Source organism: Cricetulus griseus, assembly GCF_003668045.3.
Source record: "Cricetulus griseus strain 17A/GY chromosome 1 unlocalized genomic scaffold, alternate assembly CriGri-PICRH-1.0 chr1_1, whole genome shotgun sequence".
NCBI classification, from domain to species: domain Eukaryota; kingdom Metazoa; phylum Chordata; class Mammalia; order Rodentia; family Cricetidae; genus Cricetulus; species Cricetulus griseus.
The window spans coordinates 242,136,062-242,160,861 of record NW_023276807.1 but is presented as its reverse complement, the minus strand read 5'-3'; the positions used below and the strand labels follow the sequence as shown (position 1 = coordinate 242,160,861).

At 35.0% G+C, this 24,800-nt stretch overlaps 1 long non-coding RNA gene across 1 annotated transcript; it reads left to right on the top strand.

The window, feature by feature from the left end:
- The first annotated feature begins 1,892 nt into the window (after positions 1–1,892).
- LOC107978659 lies at positions 1,893–7,994 on the top strand. The gene is made up of 3 exons (XR_004772578.1): positions 1,893–2,022; positions 3,858–3,939; positions 7,058–7,994. It is a non-coding gene; the product is annotated as an uncharacterized LOC107978659 (long non-coding RNA).
- The last annotated feature ends 16,806 nt before the right edge of the window (positions 7,995–24,800 follow it).

Genomic DNA, 24,800 nt, shown 5'->3' with positions numbered 1-24,800 from the left:
GTCTGTACTGTCACCTGAATTCATGTTGATGTCTTCGAGCTGTGGTACCAGCAATGGCCATTATGGTGTCTGGGTCTGTGCTGCTGCCATGTGGAAATCTGTGTTCTATTCTGCTGCTGACTGTAAAAGGCTAGGAAGCTTATTTTGCATGTTGATGACTGGCAACTCACAGTTGAGAATGAGAGACAATAGAAGGCTTCTGTGGCAAGATCTCCCCTGACACCATCCCCCCAAAAACATTCAAGACATGAAACCATTGATGAGAACTCTTAAAGAATGTGCTAAATCCTAGCTTGTCACAGTTGATGGCTTCTGTCCCTGTGCTTTCATTATGGGAACATCCTCTGTGGCATGAGCCTCCTCCTTGTGGAAGAACACTCAAAGAATAGCTAATGTTACTCCCACAGCTATCAGTGGTCAATAGCTCCTCATCGAGGAGTGGGACCCTCCCTCACACACACGCTAAAATTTTAACTAACTTGATCTTGCACAGCTAACCACAAGTTGTTGTGGGCTCATATGTTCACCACTCATATTAGCTCCAAAGAAATGTATTTCATAGCTGTCTTTAAAATCCTCCACTCTTGCATTCGTTCTGTCGCTCTTCCATGAGGTTCCATGTGCAGGCTGATACAGATACATCAACTATGCCTGAACATTCACAGTGGGGGATTTCTTGCACTTGGGAAAAGGTATGAGTCTCTGTTGTAACTACCGTTCACTTTAATTAAATCACGAACAAGACCAAGGCTGAAAGTAACTCAAATCTATTTTAATACATTAGAAATAGTTAATAATTATGATCTAAGAGTCACAGTAGTATATTCTTTTCAAATATCCATGACCTCAAAAGCTTGGGGGAATCTGGCTAAGTTTTAAACACCAGACCTGATTTTGTTCCTGTTGAGTGGGTCTTAAATTCAATTAGATAGCTGTTGGTTAGCAGTTGCATGTGAGTGCCATTTTCCAAATATCTTGCTATGATAGTAATTATTCTGGCTCATAGATATTTCAGCTTGTAAGGACTTTTAACAAATTCCATTCTATGACAGTTTACATAGTATTTTCTGGTACCATGGAAGCTACCTTTCCACTAAGTCACTTTCAGATCAGATCCATCTTAACACATGCTAGTTTTATGTCCTAGGTGAACACTGTTATCAGCAAAAAATGTCCACCATCAAATCCTGACAGGCCACTAAAGGCTATATCAATCAGTAGTCTATATATTTTGGGGGAATTACATGGAATACCCTTACCATTCAAACCGTGGTTTGTAGGGGAAGCTGTAGCCACGCCTCCTTAGGGGCTGGCTAAAGGTGTGCCTGATCACTCCTTTGAGGGCGTGGTCAGCGTGATGTAGAGTGAGAGTTGGTCAGGTGGCTGGTTTCTGGTTTCGGTTTCACTTGTTTGCTGTAGAGACTGCTGCCAGCAGGCTGGCTAGGTCACTCTGTAAGTAAGGCTTTTCACTATTAACATGCCTTGTATCTCTACCTGGCTCTGTATTGGTAATTTCCCGCCATAGTGGTTTCCCATTTTTGGGTCAAGGGTTGGGATTTTTGTCAGGCTATATGGTTGATTCTTGTAGGGAGCATTGACATTAACATGGATTAATTTTTTGCATAGATTTTTAGTATTTAATATTGAAATATTTTATGAATATGTAGATCCTTTAATATTTAATTTACATAACTTGCATATATGACTCTTCTTTAACATATATAACATACAATTTTAGTAAATTGAAGATATGATTTTTGAAGTTTTTATCAAACATTACTGGCATTATTTATCCAAATCCCCCTTCCCTCATTTCTAATTCTCAATGAGGGAGGGGTCTATTGACCTCCCTCTTAGTTCCTCAGTTGAAACCTTCTTTCATTTCATTTCACCAGTATCTTGCGGTGACACCTATTTATGCCTGTGGTACCATTTACATTCCTGATTTCCGTGGTTACTGCATCTTGTGTGTTAATATCTGAAGATTTGGAGATTGGAATAGCAGAAGAAAGAGAACATGAGGTATTTGTCATTTTGAGTATTATGCACTGCCAAAGGATACCTAATTAAGATACTACCGAAATGTTTTAAGTCTTTTTATTGCCCAACAGTATAGCTATCATGATTATGTTAACAATTTAAAATTTGGATGCTGTCTTAGCTAGGGTATCTATTGCTGTGAAGACACCATGGCCATAGCAACTTTTACAAAGGAAAATATTTAATATGGGTGGCATATAGTTTCAGAAATTGGGTTCCATTATCATGATAGCAGGAAATATGGGGGCATGCAAGAAGGCATGGTACTAGAGAAAGAGCTAGAATTCAGCATCTTGATGTGGAGGCAACAAGAAGTGAACTGTGTCACTGGTGTAACTTAAGCATAAGAGACCTCAAAGTCCAACCTCCAAGGTGACCATTTCTAACAAGGCCATACCTACTCCAACAAAGTGACACGAGGAACATTTTTATTCAAAATGCTACAGATGCAAAGTAACTCATTTAAAATTCTTTAATAATTTGTAATAATTTAATTATCCTAGATTTCATATTTTATACTCAAATTATCTGAAGTTAAATCTTAATTTTCCTGAAATTCCTAGAAGCACATATTTACATCCTATTGTATGAATATTTCATTGTATTTATTTTATTTTTATCTCATAGCATTTACAGCAACTATTCATTCAGTAAATACAAAATTATTTTCCTTTACATATAAGAAGAAACATATATATGTACTTATTTAATATATTAGATGAATATAAATGTTAGACAAACAATGAGCATATGACTAAATATTAACACTTGCTTTTAACCTGAGAAGAACTATAGGAAAGGAATCACTGGTGAGATTAGGCAAAGGAAAACTAGTAGTTGCTATTTATTGTATAGTATAGGGTACTTGAGAGGTCAGAACTGTTAGATATTTAAAAATATGAAGAAACAACCAAAGAAAAGACATATGGGGAAAGAGAAATATTGACTCTTACTGTTTAGGTGACTATAACTAAGTGAATATTTCAAGTAATTGTGCAATTATTTAGTAAAACCATTTAAGCAATCCTTGAACAAGAGAAATAATGTTAATATTATAAAAAATTGTATACATGCATATAATTACATGTACAATTATATATACATATACTTTTATTCTATACTTTTACTAATTATTGAAGCAGTGTATAATGTAGTGAACAATATTTCTCCAAGTTTTCTCCAAATTTCTCCAATTTTTTTCTTCTTCTGTAACTGTAGAGATAGAGTTATCATCATTGAAGTGAAAAAAAATATTTATTGAGTCAATGTTTTTATATTTTTAGTTTAGGTACTTTCTTATACTGAATAGTTAAACATATGATTTAAAAAGATGTGATGGGCTTTTAAAAACTTCTCTTTGATAATGATGTTATTATTGGTAGAAAACAAAAAATAACCACTGTAAAAAAAATACATGTAGAAAAGGAAAAGAGGTTACACACACACACAACTGAAGAAAGTGAGAGGTGTTATTTGTTCCTAGAAAAATGAGGTATTTTATTTTTTACAAATTAATCTATATTAGATGTGATTAACTTTACATGTGGGAGATCACCTCATATATTTATTAGTATCTATCTCAAGACATGCCAAAATATGATGGATTTTGATAGATTTTGTCATTTAAATTTCCACTGAACACCTTGTGTTTGTGGTTTGAATGATAATGCTCCCATCTCAATGGGTTCACATGTCTTTATATTTGTTTACCCACTTGTGGAAATGTTTAGGAAGATTTAGGAGGTGAGAATTTGCATGAGGTATATCACTGGGAGAGTTTTCTGAAGACTCATGTCATTTATGCTCTTTGCTTCCAGTTATTACATCAAAATGTGAGCCATCAGCTGTCCTCGCCAACTGTCTTTGTTCCACCATCAAGAACTATGACCTTCTGAAACTGTAAGCTCCATCCTATGCTACTTTTCTTGTAATAAATTGCCTTGGTAACACTGTTTTGTCAAAGCAATAGAAAAGTCACTAATACAGTTTGACACCAAAGTAGGCACATCTATGCCTGCCTTCCAGCTCTAAAGCGTGTGCACCAAATGGGATTTATTAAGTGAGATATGGGTGATGACAAGCTTGTGCTGCTTCTTGCTACTTTTCTACCTGTTATGAACTTTCCACATGCTGAAGTAAAAATCTGCTACAATCAACCATAATTTGAAAGCCACTCTGAGAGACAGAACAAGGAGTCTTGGTAGTTGATTACTGTTGAGGATCATGCATGTGAAAACAACTCTGTTATTTTCTCAGACTCATGCATGAAAAAAAAAAGAAAATGATTTTCTATGTCATAGAATTTATTAGTATTCTCCTTATTTTCCTACTTGAAGTGGAGGCAACACCAACATGAACAATTATAAGGCAAATATTGTCTCTTTTTACTACACAAGAGTAAAGAAAAGTAAACATTAGGAAGAAAATCCATGTTATCGGTGAAGTAAAGCATATATGCTGTTTAACTGGTCACAGTTGAAAGCCAATAATGGCAAAAGAAGCAGCAACAGCAGTCTATATCAGGTAATAACAACCATAGGGAACTTAAAATCAAGTTGTGGTGTCTGCTTAAAAGAAGAAGTAAAGAAATACTAACATATAAATAAATGACTCTGTGCCTAAGAATACACTTCAAAAATGTTTACAGACTAACTCTGAATGACAGAATTAATCTCATATCTTTTACTTTCTTCTTTAAAAGCAATATTTGGTTTAAGATATTTGGCTTGATACTCCATTTAACAGCACCAAAACCATTGTTGATCAAGCTCATCCACAATGCTCCCAAACCAATTCTCCTATGTTCTCCCAATAGCAGTTATAGAGTACTTGGAATGATTTAGAAGTAATTTGGCAAGCTAAAGTTCAAAATGAATTTATTTTAATTAAGGAACACCATGCTGAATAATTAAATTTGATAGTTATTGATATGGTATCTGAATAATCTTTATAAAAATTCACAATAGAAAAGCTGTTGGTGTAATGAATTTTGCCCAGGCCTTGACTTTTATTTACCATCTACCTAGATAAGTCTGTGTTCAAAATAATAAAAGTAATCATGAGAACATGTGCTTCCCTGCTAGTTCCCTAACAATCTGTGTAAAAATGTAATTCCAACATGCCTAAGCAGCAATTCAAATTAACACCCTCCAAACAAGTTTAACCAACCAAGCAGTAAAATTAAATTCCAACCACAATCAAACAAATGTACTTAATATATTCACTGCTTGTACATCTGAACACAATTATCAAAACTTATTAATAAATTAAGGAATCTTTTTTTATTTAAAGCCAAAGAGGTAATATTTTCACCTGTATACATTCAAAAACCAAAACAAACAAAAACCCTTTCTGACAAAAGAAAGTCACACAGTTTTTAAGGAAGATATCTATTACTAAAACTTCACATTTCTCACTTTTTACCCTGTTAGCTAAATTTATATATACAATCACATAAAGAAAAATGAAGTCACAGATTTTAACTTGAATACATAACAATATTATTGAATTATCAATCCAATGTTTGTACTTCACATTATTAAAAACATTTATGCTGGAAATCAGATGTAAATTTATTATTTTTTACTCAACTATCAGCTTTGCTAATTTTTGATAGAGAATCCACTTAGTTACCAACAGAAAATAATTAGTTTTCTATTTAAGACAAGTATAATCCATAAAATATTAAAATACTCTATATTATAAGGGGTATACTAGATTGAAAAATATATTATTTCATCTGTATTAAATGTTATTAACCAATGCATTTTTACTGAACTCAAATCAATTACAGACTATTCTTTTAATTGAGTAATGTCTTGACCAACTTTATGCAAATTTTATTACTACTTTTACTGTCACTATTTATCATACACCCTCTGATTTTGAATGAAAGCCAGGATCTTTGTGCTGCTCACAGATCAATTCATATAATGATTGTAATAGTGACTTGAACCATGGTTTAGCAGTTACAAGCATTGTACTACTCTTGCAGAAGAAACCAGTTTGAGTGCCAGCATCATTGTGAGGCCAGTCACAACAGTCTGGCTTCACCCTAGAAGATGGGGCTTCCTCTCCTGCCTCCTGTGGGTACTGAATTCATGTGTACATACCCCCGCCCCCCCCACACACGCACTTACATACACTTGTGCTTAAAACTAAATCTTTTTTTTTAAAAGGAGTTGTGTATTAAAATAATGAATGGTACTGAACTTAGCTTAAGTAGTACTGATAGATTTTACAGAAAAATATTTTCATTAAGGAACACAGCCTGTGTGTTGGCTTCATGCCTGTTGATCACAGTATGGTAAGAAAAGCAGTTCAACAGAGTCAAACATTTTATTGAATTGACATTTTCTTCAATTGTTTGTTAAATAATGGAGTTGGATTTATATAAACTCTTTCAGAATTTAGTCCAAATAATGTAATACTTCTCTACATGTTACTAAAGGATGCTATTACATTAGTTAACGACAGATCTAGTTGACTTGTCAATCTCAAGGTAAACAAAGCAAGGATGCAGGACACATGGATCTCCCTAAGAAAGGAATGAAATACATTTTGTATGTGGACTGGGGATGGGTGGAGATTGGACCAGGAAGGGGTCAGGTGTTGGGGGAAGTTATGGAGAGAGAATGTGGGGTCTGAGACAGACAGAATTGGGGGTCATTTGGGGAGCAGCATGGGAACTGCGGTGGAAACTTTCTGGAACCTAAAAGACTGATCCTAGGACTCCTAGTAATGGAGGGTAGTGAACTGAACTGACTATCTTTTGTAGCTGGGCAAGGTTTCCAGTGGTAGGACTGAGTTGCATTTGACTCAGTTGTTGTGTGAGGTGGTCCTGTGAGGATTCACAAACAACCCAGGCTGATGCTGGGACAGAAGGTGTCTCTTAAAACTAACAGTCCACCCCCATTTTGGAGCACATTATCGGCAGAGCTCAATGAATGTAGAAAGGAAGAGCTGGTACTTGCCAAGGCCTCTCACTCCTATTACAATCTAGTCTCTTTGTCATCAGAAGGCACTCTTCAGGGCTACAGAAAGAGAAACCAGGACACTAACCCACCCTGAAACGTTGAACCTACAATCTGTCCTGCTTGCCAGATGTGCTGGGGCAATGCTTGTACAGAACTTGTGAGAGTGGTCAACCAAAGTCTGGATTAACTTGAGTCCCAAGACATGAGAAGAAGCCCATGCCATACACTGGCTGAATGGTGAGGAACCAGAACCTGGAGTAGAACCACACACAATTAGGGGAGTCTAACTTGGAGGTCTCCATCCAGGTGACTGGAGAAAAAAATTCCTGTTTCCCCTGGGTTGCTCTTTGTTGATGTGATAAGAAGCCACTTTAGATATGGATGAAAATTCATGGAACATCTTGCAAGAAATGCCAACAAAATCTAGTTGATTAGAAATTCAATGACTGTGGAGAGGTTATAAAGCTGACTCTATTATAAATTATCATGGGTACCTTAACCTTCCCATTTGCAAGAAACTGCCGACTTTTGTGCATAACCTAATATCCTATGGCTACTGGGTGAAAACTTTTAGAATCTTTTATATTAGAAGGTGACTACTATCCACTATGAGTTCGAGGCCAGCCTGGTCTACAGAGCGATTGCCAGGATAGGCTCCAAAGCTACAGATGATAACCTATCTGAAAACAAACAAATGAAAATAAATAAATAAGTAAATAAATAAATAAATAAATAAATGCAAGCTAAGAATTTCATCAGATACCTTTTGTAGTCTATGATAAAAATATCCCTGCTTAAATGTAACCTGCCTAACGATTCTTTCACCAATGTAGTTAATATAAACAAACAAAACTTGATTCATGACTTTATGAAACTGTTAGCATTGAGAACAGAATTTGGCATTTCCTGGAATCTATATTGCTATAATTGTCTCCAAAATAAAGTATCTCATCTTATTATGAAGGTTGTTACTTTGCATAGACAACAACCTACCCACTGGACTTGTTGCTAAGTAGAAGGGATAAACATGGGTATTTTTATCTCCAAGGCCTGAAACTTCATTGCTCCACTATATAAGTGAGTGATTAGCACAATAATTACTAGAGATCTAGGAAATGGCTGTGGCAGGAACTTAAAGAAATGGATAAAACCAGATCTTGTAAACAGCCTAGATGCCCCTCAATAGAAGAATGGATAAAGAAAATTTGTATATTAAACAATGGAGTACTACTCAGTGGTAAGAAACAATGACATCCTGAAATTCACAGGCAAATGGGCAGAACTAGAAAAAAACCAACCTAAGTGAGGTATCCCAAAACCAGAAAGATTAATGTAGTATGTACTCACTCACAAATGGATACCAGACATAAAGCAAAAGATAAACAGCCTACACTCCACAAACCCAGAGATGCCTGAACCCTCTTCCAGAAACAGATGGAAACAGATACAGAAATCCAAAATTAACCAATGGTCCATGCTCCTAGAGTACAAAAACAAACGTGAGGGCAGAGCAAAAATATGAACAAAGGAGTTAAGACCATGATGGAGAAACCCACAGAATCAGCTGACCCGAGCTAGTGAAAGATCACTAACTCAGGTTTGACAAATGGGGAATCTGAATAAGACCAAATTAGACTCCCTTAATATAGGTGACAATGGTCTGACTAGGACAATATATGAGGCCACTGGAAGTGGGTCCAAGACCTAACACTAATGTACAAACTGACTTAGTTGAACCCATTCGAAATGGATAGATACCATGCACAGATTAGACACAGAGGTGTGGGAGTGGAGAGGTGCCTTGGTCCTGCCTCAACTAGATGATAGAACAGACTTAGTAGATTTCCTGTGGGAGGCCTTACCCTCTCTGTGGAGCAGATGGGAAGAGGGGGGAGTGGAGGGAGTGGGAGGGAAGGTGGGAGGGGGAAATGGGATCGGATGCTCCACCTTAATGAAGAATAATTTGGATTAACAAATTTCTCTCTTTCAGCTACAAAATATTCTCAGAATTCTTGAACTCTTTCCAAATTAGAACACAAAATATGTTTTATCAAATTGATATACACTTTTTTATGTTGTCAGAATATAATACTATATAACTAGAAAATAGCACCAACATAAGTAACATATTATATATAAAAGAAAAAGATTGATCAAAGTATCAATCAAATAGACACCAAAACAAGACAATTAAAGTGTAATGAAACAAAGTATTTGATCTTATAGAAGATACACATGATTCACAAATGCAAAAAATCAATAAAGTTAGTAGTGAAAATAATAGTATTACAACAGAAAGCAGTAAAATACGAAGGATCATTAGGGACTGATTGGGAGAATTGTTTGCTAGTAAATTAGAAAATCTAGACAGAACACACTAATTCCTAAGCATATATAATCAATAAAAATACAACTAAGAAGTTACAGGGAAAGTAAATGGATCTGAGAAGAACAAGGCAGAGGCCGGAATCATTTCCTCAGAGGAAAACATTTCGAGCAAATGGAGTCACTGTTCCATTTCCCATCACTTAAATGAATTCACATCAATGTTCTTAAAACTATGCCTTAAAAGAAAAAGAAAATGGCTGTTTCCAAACTCATGCAACAGGTCAAATGAACACACTACCAAGACTGAAAAGGATATAATACAATGACAATAGAGAGCAGAAATATTTAAAATGAATTTTATAAGCATTGTGACAAAAATATTCTCAAAAACATATTTCAACTAACTCAATAAAATTTTAGAAAATTCCTATGTCACAATTGATTGTGTTTGTGTCAGGAGCACTAGGTTATATAACAAGTACATGGTAATAAATGTGATAGAATACTGAATGTAATAAAGGACTAATATTAAATGATTGTTTCATTTTATGCAGATCAGTTTTCCACATAATTTAGCATCACTTCATGGCAAATTTCTTGAAGTAATTAAGATATGAAGCATTTAAATCTGTATAATAAAAGAAACATAATAAACTCACACTCAACATTATATTGAATGACAAAATTCTAGGTTGATTCTCAATAAAATCAAGGAGAAAAGAGTTTCCTCTCTATTCATTCTTATTCATTATAGACACAGAATTTGAGCAAGAGCAATATGAGTAAAAATAAAAACAAGAGTGATGCTAACTCTAGCCACTTGTACCAAGATGATGCATCACTTTCATTTAACAAATATTTATTACTTAATATGTTGCAAGAGGTCTTTTAGTCAGTAAATATTCAATTGACAAAAAAAGTTGAAAATGACACTGTTTTGTCCAGGAATATTTGTGAAGTAATAAATAAAAAAAATCAAGGGATAAAAAAGCATTAGGGGCATCAAAATATACACTGCACTTACACATAACAAGCATAATAAATTTGATATGTAGATCATAGCAAGTCTTGGAACATAATATAGGACACTTCTTATACTAATTTAAGAAAATATTGCATTCATATATTACTTACATAGGCAAAAGGAATTTGCCATTATAAATTAGATTTGTAACTATCCAATAGGATATGAAAATCATTTCATTTTAGTATTAGCTCTGGAATAAATAAGGCACAGAATATGGCTGTTAGATATTATCTTGGGCATTGAATAGGTGCCATTAATCTCAGGGAATGTGGCTCCAGTGCCTCTTCTTGCCACCATTATATTGCAGATTCTGCTTTCATCTCTTCTTATATTATGTAAGGAGCAAAATCATGCTTGATAGCTCCAATATTCATATTATTATCAGTTTCCAAATCCAAGTGTTTTAGCATCATGTTAAATTAAGCTAGTAATTGAATACTAGATTATATATAGTTGAAAGACCTGGGAAATATAAACAAAACTATAGGAAGATCAAGGTGTTCTAGGTGAAATTTATTTTACCTGATTTTTCAAGTTGTATAATTTAAGCACTCCTTTTCTATTTCAAACATTTTATTTTATAGAAATAAACATTATTTAGAGATTATCTCAAGGCTATTTCGGTGTATATGTGATATTGCTTCAATGTGAAATCATTATAGACTCCTGACTTCTCCCATAGCAACCCTAGAAATGATACAAACAAAGCAAAAATGTAACTGTTGTGGAATATTAGTTTAATATGTGTTACATCCATTTATGCCATGGAATATTTGTTTAATGATGCAAAGATGTGTTCAATTCTTTTATGTTCCATTTGTTTAAATCTGCAATGTTGTGTTACTTTGCTCACCCAAAACACCTGATTGGGCTAATAAAGAGCTAAATTGCCAATAGATAGACAGTAGAGAGAATAGGAAGGGCTGTGACAGAGAATGAATTGAAGGAGACATCTAGGGAAGGAGTAAGGAGTGAGTAAATGAGGACAGGAGGACAGCAGAGCCAGCCACGCAGCCACAGAGCCAGCTGCAGAGTAAGAAGGAAAGATGAATTATAAAGAAAGGTAAAAGCTCAAAGGCAAATCATAGTTAAAGAGAAATGGGATAATTTAAATTGGAAAAGCTGGCTAGAAACTAGCAAAGCTAAGACTGGGAATTCATAAGTAAGAGTAAGTGTCCATGTACATTTCTATTTGTTGGGCCCCCAAACAGAAAAATAAAAGAACAACAACAACAACAACAACAACAAAAAACTACATGTGGCTGTACTTGCTTCCTGGTGTATTTTCTCCATGTGCCTACTTCTAAAATATTCTGGGCATTTGCTCACAAGAGGCTCTGTAATGACAAGTGAACTGTTTCCCTTCTTCAAAATAATATAAACACACGACCCACTTTCTACACTGGCACTAGATCAACGAAGCAATCTAAGAAAATCTGCTGAGTTGCTAAACACTTGTGATTGAACATTGTGTCACTGATGAAAAAGAAGTGAGAATGGTATTTTTAGAGGATTTCACTCATTCAAATTGTAATAGTGTTTTCCTGTAACTTATGACCAGCATTATTTGTTTTTTTTCCTTAATGCCTTATTATAAGTTACCCCTAATTTATTATGCCTCTGGCCTTGGTACATTTCTCCTGATGACATTTCCTTCATGCTTGAGCAGCATTTATCCTTAGCATATATATATATATATATATATATATATATATATATATATGTGTGTGTGTGTGTGTGTGTGTGTGTGTGTGTGTGTGTGTGTGTGTGTGTGTGTTCCAATAGTTGAACAACTAGTTCTCAGCTGTATTGTTGGGGATGTCTAGAAGATATAGCCTTGCTATAGTATGTCACTGGTATCAAGATTTAAATTAAAGACCTTGTTGTCCTTTCTAGCATGCTATCTGTTTCATCCCTGCATTTGAAAATAAGAGTTCTCAGCTGCTGTTCCTGGCGTCACTTGTAACCATGAGGGATTCTTATTCCATGAGTACAAATAAACACTTTCTTGTGTTTCATCAAAAGAACAGAAAGGTGAATAATGCAACCACACAAATACATCATGCACTGAATGTATCACAGTGCAAAAGGGATCATCCAGAATAGACACCTCTATGTGTGCTCAAACATATGTGTCCTTTCTTTCCTGGTCAATCCCAGCAGCTTTAAAACCCTGAACATTATTGGTATTCTAGACTATAGTCATTAATATTAAAGCATGATATTATTTCTGAAACAAATTTCCCTATTCTATTTCCCTTTTCTGTTTTCAGTAAGCTAAGAAGTAAAATAATATAATAATGAAATCAGAAATACCAGCCTTATTGCAAATAGACAGGCTTATAGATGTTGTTTTAACATAAGGAACAGTTTGTAAAATTTGAAAAGTGTATTTTATCACAGACATTAATGCCTGGTTAGAACTTCCTAATGTAAAATGGTGTCCAGGTGACAATTACACCATGAAGAATATCAAGAAGGAATCACTTATCAGAAATTATCTCAAAAGAAAAAAAGACATAGTTGATCTTAGCATATCTAGTTACTTTGTTAACTTCTGAACAAAATGAATCAATTGGATTTTCTGCTATGTGTGAGGTAAGTGCCTAAACATGTTTGGTGACATATTCATGGAACTCCTGGGACGTAGGTATATTTTGCTACCAACACACCCATTAACAATCACAACTGCATCCAGTTAACAGAACACAAAGGAAATGCAGTTTTTCAAACATTGAAACATTTCCTTCTATTGTTTCCTTCCATAAATATTCCATTTTATAAGAATACCTTGTATGCAATCAGCTTTATATATAATTTTTAAAGGTAAAACTATCAGTGTTGATGCATGTGTTTTCCCTATGTCTGTCATGAGAACTGAGTACACTAAACAAATTATTGAATTATCATGTAAATGTAGGAATAAAAAAATAGTAAGTTCACCGGGATAGAGCTCTGTTCTACTGCATAACTAAAAGAAGCCGCTGCCACTGTCTCCTGCTTTAGACAGTACATATGGTAGGATAAGCACTGTCCAGACTTTACCCTGTAAGAAACTCCTCCCACTGCTGTTCTTAGAAATCCAAGGATTTTTCTCTTAAACTAAAATAAAAATGCAACTTTGAGATTAATTAAATATAGACATATCATTCATTGCATTCATTGACATTATAGTAAACCTTTTTCAACTATGAGTATCTCTCATTAAAAATTCACAAGTATGTTGAAACAACAAATCTTTTTTGAAAATTAAAATCCAAATATCAACGTAAATGAACCTTAAAATCCTTTTATACAATGCTTGAGTTTTGTTAAATAAAGTTCAAAGCAATACTGCACAATTTTGGATTAGCTTATAGCAAGATGGAGTTTTCTTGAATCCTGAAAGGAACTGGCAATATCAACTGGTACACCTGGGTACCACATTCTATCTTGCATGCTTTGTCTTTCTTAACTAGCATGTATAATAATTTTGATTGGAATTTGAATTAATTTGATTTTAAATCCCTTTGTTGCCTCCATGATATACAGTTCAAAGCCTTGATATGGCATTATAACGTCTCCATGTATGCAGAGAATTAGGATCCCCTGAGTTTTCAAAGGGAATTCACATTTCACTTGAATGATAATTATCTCAGGTATCACTCTACTTAGAAATCTAGTAGTTAGCATTTTTAGAGATCAAAGAATAAAATAAGTGTCATTAATTACAAGAGGAATCCAGATGGTCTGAAGATGCTTTCCAGAAATCAAGGCTTTTGTGGTAAGATGAAATAAGACATCTTTGAGCAACATGCTAATTTTGGTATTTTAATGTATTTACATAACTCATATTTCTTCTATACCCATGTGTTACAATTCAATGTCTTAACACAACACACATTAATAATATGATTTTGTGTCATCAGTTACAAGTGAGTCTCACTGTTCTAAAGTCAGAACATCTTAAAAATGTGTATAATGGTGTATGTGAGCATGTGTGTGTGTGTGTTAGAATTTTGGGGGGGTGAATATATCATTTTTCTAGCTGACAGACTTCTTTATCCTTAATTTTCTGTTGCATGTTTGCATTTCTGATCTGATTTGATTGACCCTTTTTTTCATGTATGAAGCTCTTTGGAATGCATTCTGCCTATTTTGACTATCTTGTTTATCCTATCCACAAGAAGATACAATGTAACAATATATTCAAAATTATTATCATGTAGATGACATAGTATATATTCCAAGCTTGGGGATAGACACCTCATTAGAGACTGTCATTCTATATACCTCAGTTTCATATATCATATAAAATATATGTATGTACCTCAGTACACATTCTTTGAATAAGAGTACATAAGGGTGTTTGCGCTGCTTCAACTGTGTCAATACTTATAGGGTATCACCACTATTCTCTGAGAAAGTAAAATTACACTGCACGCTGGTATTATAACAATTCATCATCATCATTATCATCCATGTCCATGTAGTGTTTGCTTTTCAGGCACCCAGAATAAAAACAGAGCTGAGATGTACATACCTCCTGCAATGTTAAAAAATCATCAAAGCAACATAGTATACCTCAGATTATATTCTCTTCATGAATCTCTAAAATGGACTGTAATTAAATTATACGTGAAATGTAAATTGGGGATACCAGGAATATGAGATATCTACAAAGGAAACTGTAGACAACGACTATAGTAATTCCTAGAAAAACCACATTTAAGCTGCAATGGCAGGAATACAAGGGCTACCCATGAATATTGAAAGATCTCATAATACCAGATGTCCAGATGTTGTTCATGGAGATTTAGGCCCACAGGTTCCCAAGGGAAGAAGAGTGAACATCCACCACTCTTATTTCTGGAGAAAGCAACCAGAATGTAGCATAGAATTTGTGAATCCCATCAAATAGAGTGATAGAAAATTCAGTCACCTACTTGAAGCATAGAGAATAAATATAGGTAAAAATTACCCCTCAAATGTAAGTGTAGCTAACGTACTCCAATGCTACCTTTTTCTAAGATTATTAAAAGCGTTATCAGGTCATTGTCATTAGGTCATAATCTCATAAATAGGTTTAGAGTTTGCCACTATAATCAATCTTAATTTAATGTTTTATGAACAAAAAATCAATTATCTCTCTATATCTATTCACTATAGAGAGATTCAAAAAGTGAAATAATAACAATAGCAGTGAGGAAGGGTGTGGGCAAAAGAAAGGAAGGTAGAAGAAATGGATAGAGGTTGGGAAAGGAAAAGAAAGAAAAGAGAAGAGAGGAGAGGAAGTGAGAGATAAGGAGGAAAAAGAAAACAGTATATATTCCCCTTCAAAAATAGAAGGATCTCAGAATTCCCTCCTTAACATGCAACCTTTGCTCTCAGATGTCTCCCCACTGACTCATGTATATATACTCTACTATAGGATTTTCTGTCTGTGTCGTTCTTGCAGAATGGTGACTCCTTTTATTTTCCTTTGTCACTAAGCCCTTTCTTTGAAAACTGTTACAGAGATTTTATCTAGGATCCCTAAGGATCTTACTGGTTCTAGTCTATTAATCATAATCATCACAAAATATATTTTAATTATCTTATATTGTGCTGTGCTGACAATATGTAGGCTTCAAAATAACATGCTTAAAATTCTTAGAAAATAATTTTTCTACTCTGGCCTTTCTAAGATGAGCTGTTAAATCTTTCTAAATTTTAAGAAAGTCTTTGAGCCTGAAAATTAGAATCATTTTACCCAGAACGGTGTTCTCATTTTAAAAGCATTTTTCTGTCAAAATATATGATGAATAAGACATAATTTTGTTTTCAAGTTCTTTATCCTTCACTCCATCATATGTCTTTAAATTGTGCTTGAAAACTAGACACTCTCCTTCATAGCTCATTTCTCTATCCATGTCTCATTATGTTGGCTAAAGAAATTGGTCAGCACTTCTGAAGTTGTAACTGAAAATATCCTTATGAAAATACATTGCATCCTGATATGCTTTCTGTATTCCCATATGGGAAAGTGTAGGCCGCAGGACTGCTGACTAGCATGCCTCTCTGCTATTCATTGTAGCATAGCATTCTCAAGCTAGCAAGTCTATGGGTCCCGATCCACAGTAGTCTTTTGAATCTGATTAAAGATAGGCAGCTTTATCCTAGAGCCTTCATCCAGTAGCTGATGGAAGTAGAAGCGGATACCCACAGCTAAACACTGAACTGAACTGGAATCCAGTTGCAGAGAAGGAGGAGAGATGAGCAAAAGGTCAAGACCAGACTGGTGAAACCCACAGAAACAGCTAACCTGAACAAGAGGGAGCTTATGGACCTCAGACTGATAGCTGGGAAACCAGAATGGAACTGCTCCAGACCCCATGAACATGGGTTTCAGTGAGGAGTCCTTGAAAATCTATGGGGCTTCTTGTAGCAGAACAGTACTTATCCCAAGCATAGGAATGGACTTTGGGAGCCGATTTCACATAGAGGGATACTCCCTCGGCCAGACACACAGGGGAGGTCTAGACCCTATCCCAAAGGATATGACAGATTCTGAAGAGCCTCCCCCATGGAAGGCTTCATTCTCCCTGGGGAGCAGAAATGTTATGGGATAGGGAGGGTGTTAGTGGGGGGAAGGGGAGGAGGAGAGGGAAAGGAAACTGGGATTGACATATAAGGCAATTTAAATTTTTTCTAATTTAAATTAAAAAACAAATGGAGAATAAAAAGTAAAATCTAGTCTTCTAAGGTCTACATTTCACAGACATACCTATTGAGAACGTTATTCTTTGGGAATGCTTTTTTTTTTTAGCATGTGGCAAATGCTCTAAACTACCAAGAACCCACTTTCAAGGTTAATAACTCCTTCACACATTTTTTTGTTTCTCAAAAACAAAAATTGGTGGTGGGAACTCAAAAAAAAAAAAAAGATGGGCAGCTTTATTCAATTAACAATTAAACTTAAATGTCCAAAATTACCTTTCAAAAATTAAATTTATATAAGTTGCATGCATATTCAATGTAAGTATATTTAGAATTTGTCTAGTAAAGAAATTGGTCAGCACTTCTGAAGTTGTAACTGAAAATATCCTTATGAAAATACATTGCATCCTGATATGCTTTCTGTATTCCCATATGGGAAAGTGTAGTAAAAGAGTGGCTCAGAAGCTGGGGTATATTTGCTTCTGTTTATCCGGGGCTCTGTGACTAGCCTGTACCTGAAGCAGAGAATTCTGCTCTTGCCCTTGCAAGTCTTCAGTTCTTCACATACTTGAGTGAATCAGAGCTTCAGAATTATCAAATCCACTTGCATCTTTGAAAAAAAAATCATTGTTTTACTCATTTCCCCTAAGAGTTTATTTTTGGTATTTTTTGTTCTATTTTTTCTCATTTGCTCATTTGTTAAGAATCCATGATCAAGTTGAAGTAGGGAAGGAAGAGCTAAGATAAATCTCTTTATTCAATACAATTGTAACATTTCAATAGAACAGTTTTGAAGAAAATAAGCAAGCATTTGTATTGAACACAGGTGAAATTAGTAGAGGCAATATATACTTTACTAAAATTAAATCTAGTCTACTCTGAAAAGTATAATTACAAGAATTTCAGTCTTTCGAGAAAGTATATTCTTGAGCAATTATTTCCTCTTATCTGCTTCTTTTTTCTCTTCTTTTTTTAAAATTAGAAACAAGCTTGTTTTAAATGTAAATCCCAGTTCCCTCTCCCTTGTTTCCTTCACTGCCCCCCCCACCAACCTCCTATCCCACCCCCTTTCTGATCCCGAGGGAGAGTGAGGCGTTCTATGGGGAATCTTCAAAGTCTGTCATATCATTTGGAGCAGGTCCTGGACCCTGCCCCCATGTGTCTAGGCTGAAAGAGTATCACTCAATGTGGAGTGGGCTCCCAAAATCCATTTGGGTACTAGGGATAAATACTGATCCACTAATAGAGGCCCCATAGATTAACCAGACCTCCAAACTGACTCCCAAGTCAGGGAGGGTGTCTGGGTCTGTCCTATGCTGGTTCCCAGCTATCAGTCTGGGGTCCATGAGCATTCTCTTGTTCAAGTCAGCTGTTTCTGTGTGTTTCCCCAGCATGATCTTGACCTCTTTGCTCTTATCTACTTCTTAACATAAATATTGTTTAGGTTAAAAATAAATTTTATACTCATAAAATATGTCCAATTAGTCTTCAAGGAATTTTATGGTGTAAATATACATGTTATTAACATATAATGGGGTAAAATTAGTATATCCATGAAAATGAGGAACAAATAGAGCATGATAAATATTTTATGTCTTTGCAAAGATATATGGTGAAGGGACCTGACCCTCACAAAGCCCCTGCTTTAACAGTCATGATAGGCTGCAGAAAAGGCCCAGCAAGGCAAAGGCCCTTGACTCAGCAATATGTCCTGAACTTCCAACCTTTCCTGTCCTTGCCCCCCACTAAGAATCTAGATAACCTCCATGTGGCAAGGAAACAATCACAAGCTAGCCCGTGGGCTCTGGATGTTCTTTAAGGCAACAGCGACATGAAGAGTATAGCAACCACCTGGGAGGGCCTATAGCCTATAGCAACTAGTTGACTAATCAGTACAGGACAGGTCGTCCAGGGCTGGAAGCACACCAATCCTGAGGCCATTGTGAACCCCCAGAGTCCCTTGCTGAGTCCCAATATATTCCCAGCCCCTTGGTCCCTCTGGGTACTTTTAGCCCCACCTACTGTGTCTGATGGATGGAGGAACCTAGTTAATACAGTTAACTCATTAAACAATAAAAGACTCTTTGCTTTTGTATCAGAATGTGTCTCTTGTTGAATTTGGTGTTCAGAATTTGGATACAACATTGGGTTATATGGAAATTTTTCTGCAGAGATTAATAATAAAATCCTAAAATTATACAATTTGCATTTATACTTATTGAGATGTTTAATGAATATTGAAATAAAATGTAATTTTTCCTCACAATTTTAACATGAGACATAAAAAATAAGAGGGAAAAATAGAGCCTAATTTTAGATAGCAGAAGATCCTTGTTCTTACATGTTAGTACAGAGAATTCAGAGAATGTTATACACACAGGTTTTTCTCTTCAATGAAAGGGATTTATGTCTGTTTCTGCCTGGGAAGCTGATTGAATGTAGCTAATAACTGGCTGATCTTTGCTATCTCTAGGCCCAGACCTCAGTCAAATTCTCACACTATTATGATTATCCCATGCTCTTCCCAAACACCTGACCATTGTTTCCCAGTCATAAGAAACGTTCTTATGAAAGCAGTCCCTGGACTTTGCAAAAGAGTTTACTGCTATGTTTATCCCAGCCCCTTCCTCCCTAGACCTTTATACTGAAGCTTTGTTCCTTAGACAATAGAACCCATTCTTATGGAGGAGGGCACAGAAACTTTGCAAAAGACATGTAATAGAGTTTAGGTATAGTTAGACCAGGGCTTTATTGTGGTAATTACCATGAGCAACCTTTTTTCTTTTCTGAATTTGTACTGTGACTAAATATGTCAAGATTAAAAAGGTCAGGGTAAGACTCTGTTTGAAACAGCCCAGCTAACTTATTTCATGCCAAACCAGAAATTCTTCTTGTCACAAACAGATTGTTACTCTGTGGGCTGTTGCACTTTCAGGAACCCCCATACCTAATCACTTATGTTTTTGTGATTTAATTCCATTCTATTTAAGCTTTTACTAAGTTATGTACTGAGGCAGCAAAACTTTAGATTTATTTCAATTTAGAATATCTTATGTGGTAATTTAAGTCTTAGAGAACACTAGAAGTTATAGTAAAAAAAATGTAACGACTTGAATGATTAATTGCATTCTTGCAGAAAGGAGAATTGCTGTGGTCAAGTTAAGTGTGCTTGTTTAGTGAAGGACTTTAATAAAATATAAACAAAAGGGGGGGTCTGGAAATCAGTGTACATGTTTTATGTTTTATGCAATTATCAGACCAAGACATCATATTTAGTGTTGATTTTCATTAGCTATAATCCTAAATAAAGAAACTTAATATGTACATCTAGTGAATAATGATATTTTTCTCTTGAAAAATAATATGGCAAGGTTGTATTCCTTTCAAGAAACATAATGTTTTTTTTCATGAAAATAACTTATGTGTACAGACCTAAAAAATGACAGCAAATATATCATTAAATTCATAATCTTAGAATAAGAAATTTAAATCCATAATTTGGAACATTTGTTTTTTCACAATATTTTCTAATTTAAAATGTTTCATTATATTCATACTACAAGAGTTTCATATCAGCAGTATATAAGAATATTTAAAGTTTGTGGTAATTACCAATTGTGTTAATCATTGCTAATTTATTTATAAATGTGTATGTATATGGCTATATTCATAAGAAACTACATTTTGAGCATTCATGTACATCGGTACTGAAGAATCTATTAGAACCTGAAACTAGTTCTTCTGGTGAGTTCACTTGTTTAGGTAATTATTTTGAATTTGAGGAAATAAAAAATGAGTATTTCTAAGGAAATAAAAAGCCAAACCTATTAATTGGCATGTTTTCAGTCCTTCAAAAATTACCTCAAAGTTACTTCCATAATTATTAACTCACCACCATGATTCCTTCCAAATCCCTCATCCCATATTTATTTGCAAGGGGAAAGATTAAGGTCAGGACATGGGCAGCTAATAATGTGGAAACTCTCTCAACTAATATACGACAGAGTTGGTGACATATATGAGTCGGGATATTGGAAAAGTTGTCAAAACAATTACAAGAAAAAGTATGCAATAAGAAAAGTTTAGGTCTTAACTACAGAAGACTTAATACACCAAAGCCATAGAATAGAGAGGCTATTATCCTGAGAGCATATGGAGCTCTTTGATTCATGACTCTAAGGTTAAAAATTTCTCCACATTTCTGAATGTGTTACCAAAGACTATCACTTATTCAGAAGCATAATTTTAAACATTACTTGAACTAAAGAGTGAATTGTGTAGAGCAGTACCACAAGATAAAAGGTAGTTTACTTAGAGAATCGCTCAAACTCTGTCAGATGGCTCCATGAAACATCCAGATGACACATGATCTACACATACATGGTTAAAGTCTCAGAGACAGCATGCAATGATGAGATTAACAGACAAGAGGGACATAACTAGAATCCACATAAAAATGCGCAACACTTACCAGATCTTTTCCCTGGTCATGTGCTGAGGACTTTGTATGGCATCCCTGGTGTGTGGGAGAAGTGTCAGTTTTCAGTGATAAGCTCAGTGATGCTTGGGCTATAGAAAAATCTGGCATAATCACCAACTGAAGAATTAAAGTAAATATCTTATTTCCTCTGTGTGTTTCCATCTCTCTAGAATTAATCACTGGAATCTTGGTAGAGTTTATATTAATATTTTATTTCTTGTGGCAGACTGAGGTAAACCACCATTGATATTTCTTATTAGGAAAGGTAATCTGTTTATTAAGCTATTAACTCATGAAGAAAGCATGAAATTTGACCTGGTTATTTAGAGGGTGTTTGCTTTGTAAGCTTATATGAATATTCTTAATTCATATATATAATTAAAGATCCACCATCTTTCTCTATTTTGTTTATTTTTTTACATTCTTTTTGTTTTATGTTTCTTTATTCTTTACTGGTTTGCCTTCCTCATTTTTTAAGCTATGTCTCAGGAAGTACAAAGGTGATCTGTGTGGCACATGAGGCCTTCTGATTGCATTTGTGGCCTGTTTCAAAACAGGAGGAAACACATGTGTGGTACCCAATATCTGGTGAGGAATCCATGATTAGGGATCTTACAGGACCCAGGGGTAAATCTCCCATGACCATTGTGCTACATGGATATAGAATCAAATTGTTCTCTCAATTATTCCTCTCTACTAAAAGATTAGTAAAGCTCCCATACTTCATAATAGAAGCTCCTTTGTGAAATTGATGAAGGTTAAAAGGGAACTCACAAATGAACAAAGGGAAGAGCACAAGTGACTGTGGAGTACTAAGCCATAAATGGGGCACTCCTTTCTTAAACTTCAGGGACTATCTTAGAAGACAATCTCTATTGTAAAACTCAGAGGTCAGAGAGTCCTGGAACAAAGCAGTGTCTTGAAGAAGACATGACAGGACTGCAGGAGCAGGAGCAGTGTATTCATGAACACATAATACCTGGGATTGCCTGAACAAGATCAAGACAGTTAACATTCTAACCTGGAATAAAAGTGTTTTATTAGCCCAGCACTATTCAACTGTGAAGCTTCAGATAGTTTCTGGCTTTGAAGGGAAGAAAAGACAGTTTTCTTTAGGTGTATGACTTCTAGTAGGTGACAATTTTCCAGTATATATCTCCACCCTCAGAAAACTGTAGACTGTACTATTTAGAGTTGATGGGTTGGTGATATTGAGGGAAAAAAGACATGAAAATGGAGAGAGCAGTGAAGTGGGTGTGGTCTGAGAGGAGTTAAAGCAGATTGGTGAAACATGATCAAAATATTGAATTGATCAATATGCTATCAATACATAGTTAGAAATTATCAAAGAACAAAAAATTTACATTTTAATGATTAATAATTTTGGTGGATGGCTTTCATCTAATTTTATTTTTTCTTTATGTATTTGCCCATAGCATTTTTATCTATTTATTACTATTATGTTCATGCTTGTTTTGCTTGTATGTATGTAACTGTATGGTATGCATGTCAAGTGGTCAATGAGGCCCCGAACACATGTTGGATCACTTGAAACTTGACTATTAGAGGCTCCACGTGGGTGATGGAAACTGAATCTTATTCACCTTGCAAGAACAGCAAGTTTGCTTAAACACAATTCATCACTCCATCTCAGTTTTTCACTAATGTTTACTATTATTTAAGATGCAATATTGATAGTTCTTAAAAGCTTTTAAAAATAGTTCTATTTTTGAAATATGGATATTGTCTAAATTATCTACATACATATATATTGCTTGATGTAATGTATACATGTCATTTTTTTTTATCAAGTCTTCAATCATGTTTTCCTCCTAACTTCATATCCTCTTTTTAAAACACACTGAGACTCATTAATGCTGCCAGTAGGTCCATGGATGTAGGGTTATATACTGGAGTATGGGTTTGTACTCCCTAAAAAGAATGTCACTCTCTTCTGCAGCAGCCAACAGCTCCTCAACATAGGGGTAGGACTTCCTGAATCCCTTCTCCATGCTTGCTGGAACTATGAATGACTTGATCATATGTGTACATTGTACATTAGGGCACAGTTAATAAAAATCCATCTATGTACTGGCACATTGACGTCCTGAGACTTGCTTTGCAACAGTATTCACTACCAGTAACTCTTCAAATATGTTCACCTCTTCTTCTGTGATGATTCTTAGGCTTTAGAGAGGAGTGTGATATAGATGGGTTTTTCCCCACTTCATGTTTAGACATACTCTCCTAGAATCAGTCTTCCTTAATGGAATAATTTAATGGATCACGTCCTCTATATTTCATGTTGTTTTGGGATGATACTAGTTGCTTTCTGTGCATACTCTATTATCAACACACCTTCCTTTTAATAATCCCAATGCCACAGTACACAGTAACACATTTGAAAGTTGTGGTTTCTTAAATGAATTATCACATCATGGTTTCTTGTATATTTTGGATTCCATCACAGATTTCAATTATACTCTTTTGTTCCTGGCTCCTGGAGATTATTTGTTGTCCATCCATGTTTTCAGAAAATACCTATCTCTGTTTTCATCAGTATTAAGTTCCTAGGTAAACATACTATAGAGGGTATCAGCTACATAAATATACAGGGGGGTTGGATTAACAGTCATAAATGTGAATTAGGTCTGTTCTTCTCTCTATGGAATGAAACTTAGAAATTCTGCCCTGGGAATTCTAGCTTATGTCAGCACAGGCATGGAAGTGCCAGAGATGAAACTCAGGTGAACCAAGAGACACTAAAGCATCAGCCAAGCTCATGGTCATTTTCATCTTTTCTTTTTATATTATTGATTTTGTGTTCACTCTCTTGCTGCAAAGTGATGGCTGCTTTCCAGAATTCTGAACAAGTTCAAGGAGACGTATTCTGCTTCTCTTTTAGTGTCTAGCTGGAGAAATGGAGTGTGGAGCTTCCAATTCCACAGATATGATTACTTAAACAGTGTATTTTCAAACACACGAAAGATTATTTTTGCCAGCATCAATTAAAGCTTTTGGGGTCACCATTTTTCTCCTTGCTTCACCAATGTTCTCACCATATTTTCAGATTTTACTAGCTGTCAATTGATTTCAACTTTTTTTTGAGAGTTAACTGACACTAAATTCTGCTAGTACTTAAAGTATTTTGATCTGTTTCTGTAGTACTAAAGATCAAATCAGAGCTTGACACGTGCTAGCTGATACTCTGGACTGAGCCTCAGCTTGATTGCTTTATTAAAAGATTTTCCATTGTATTTAACTTTCTGTT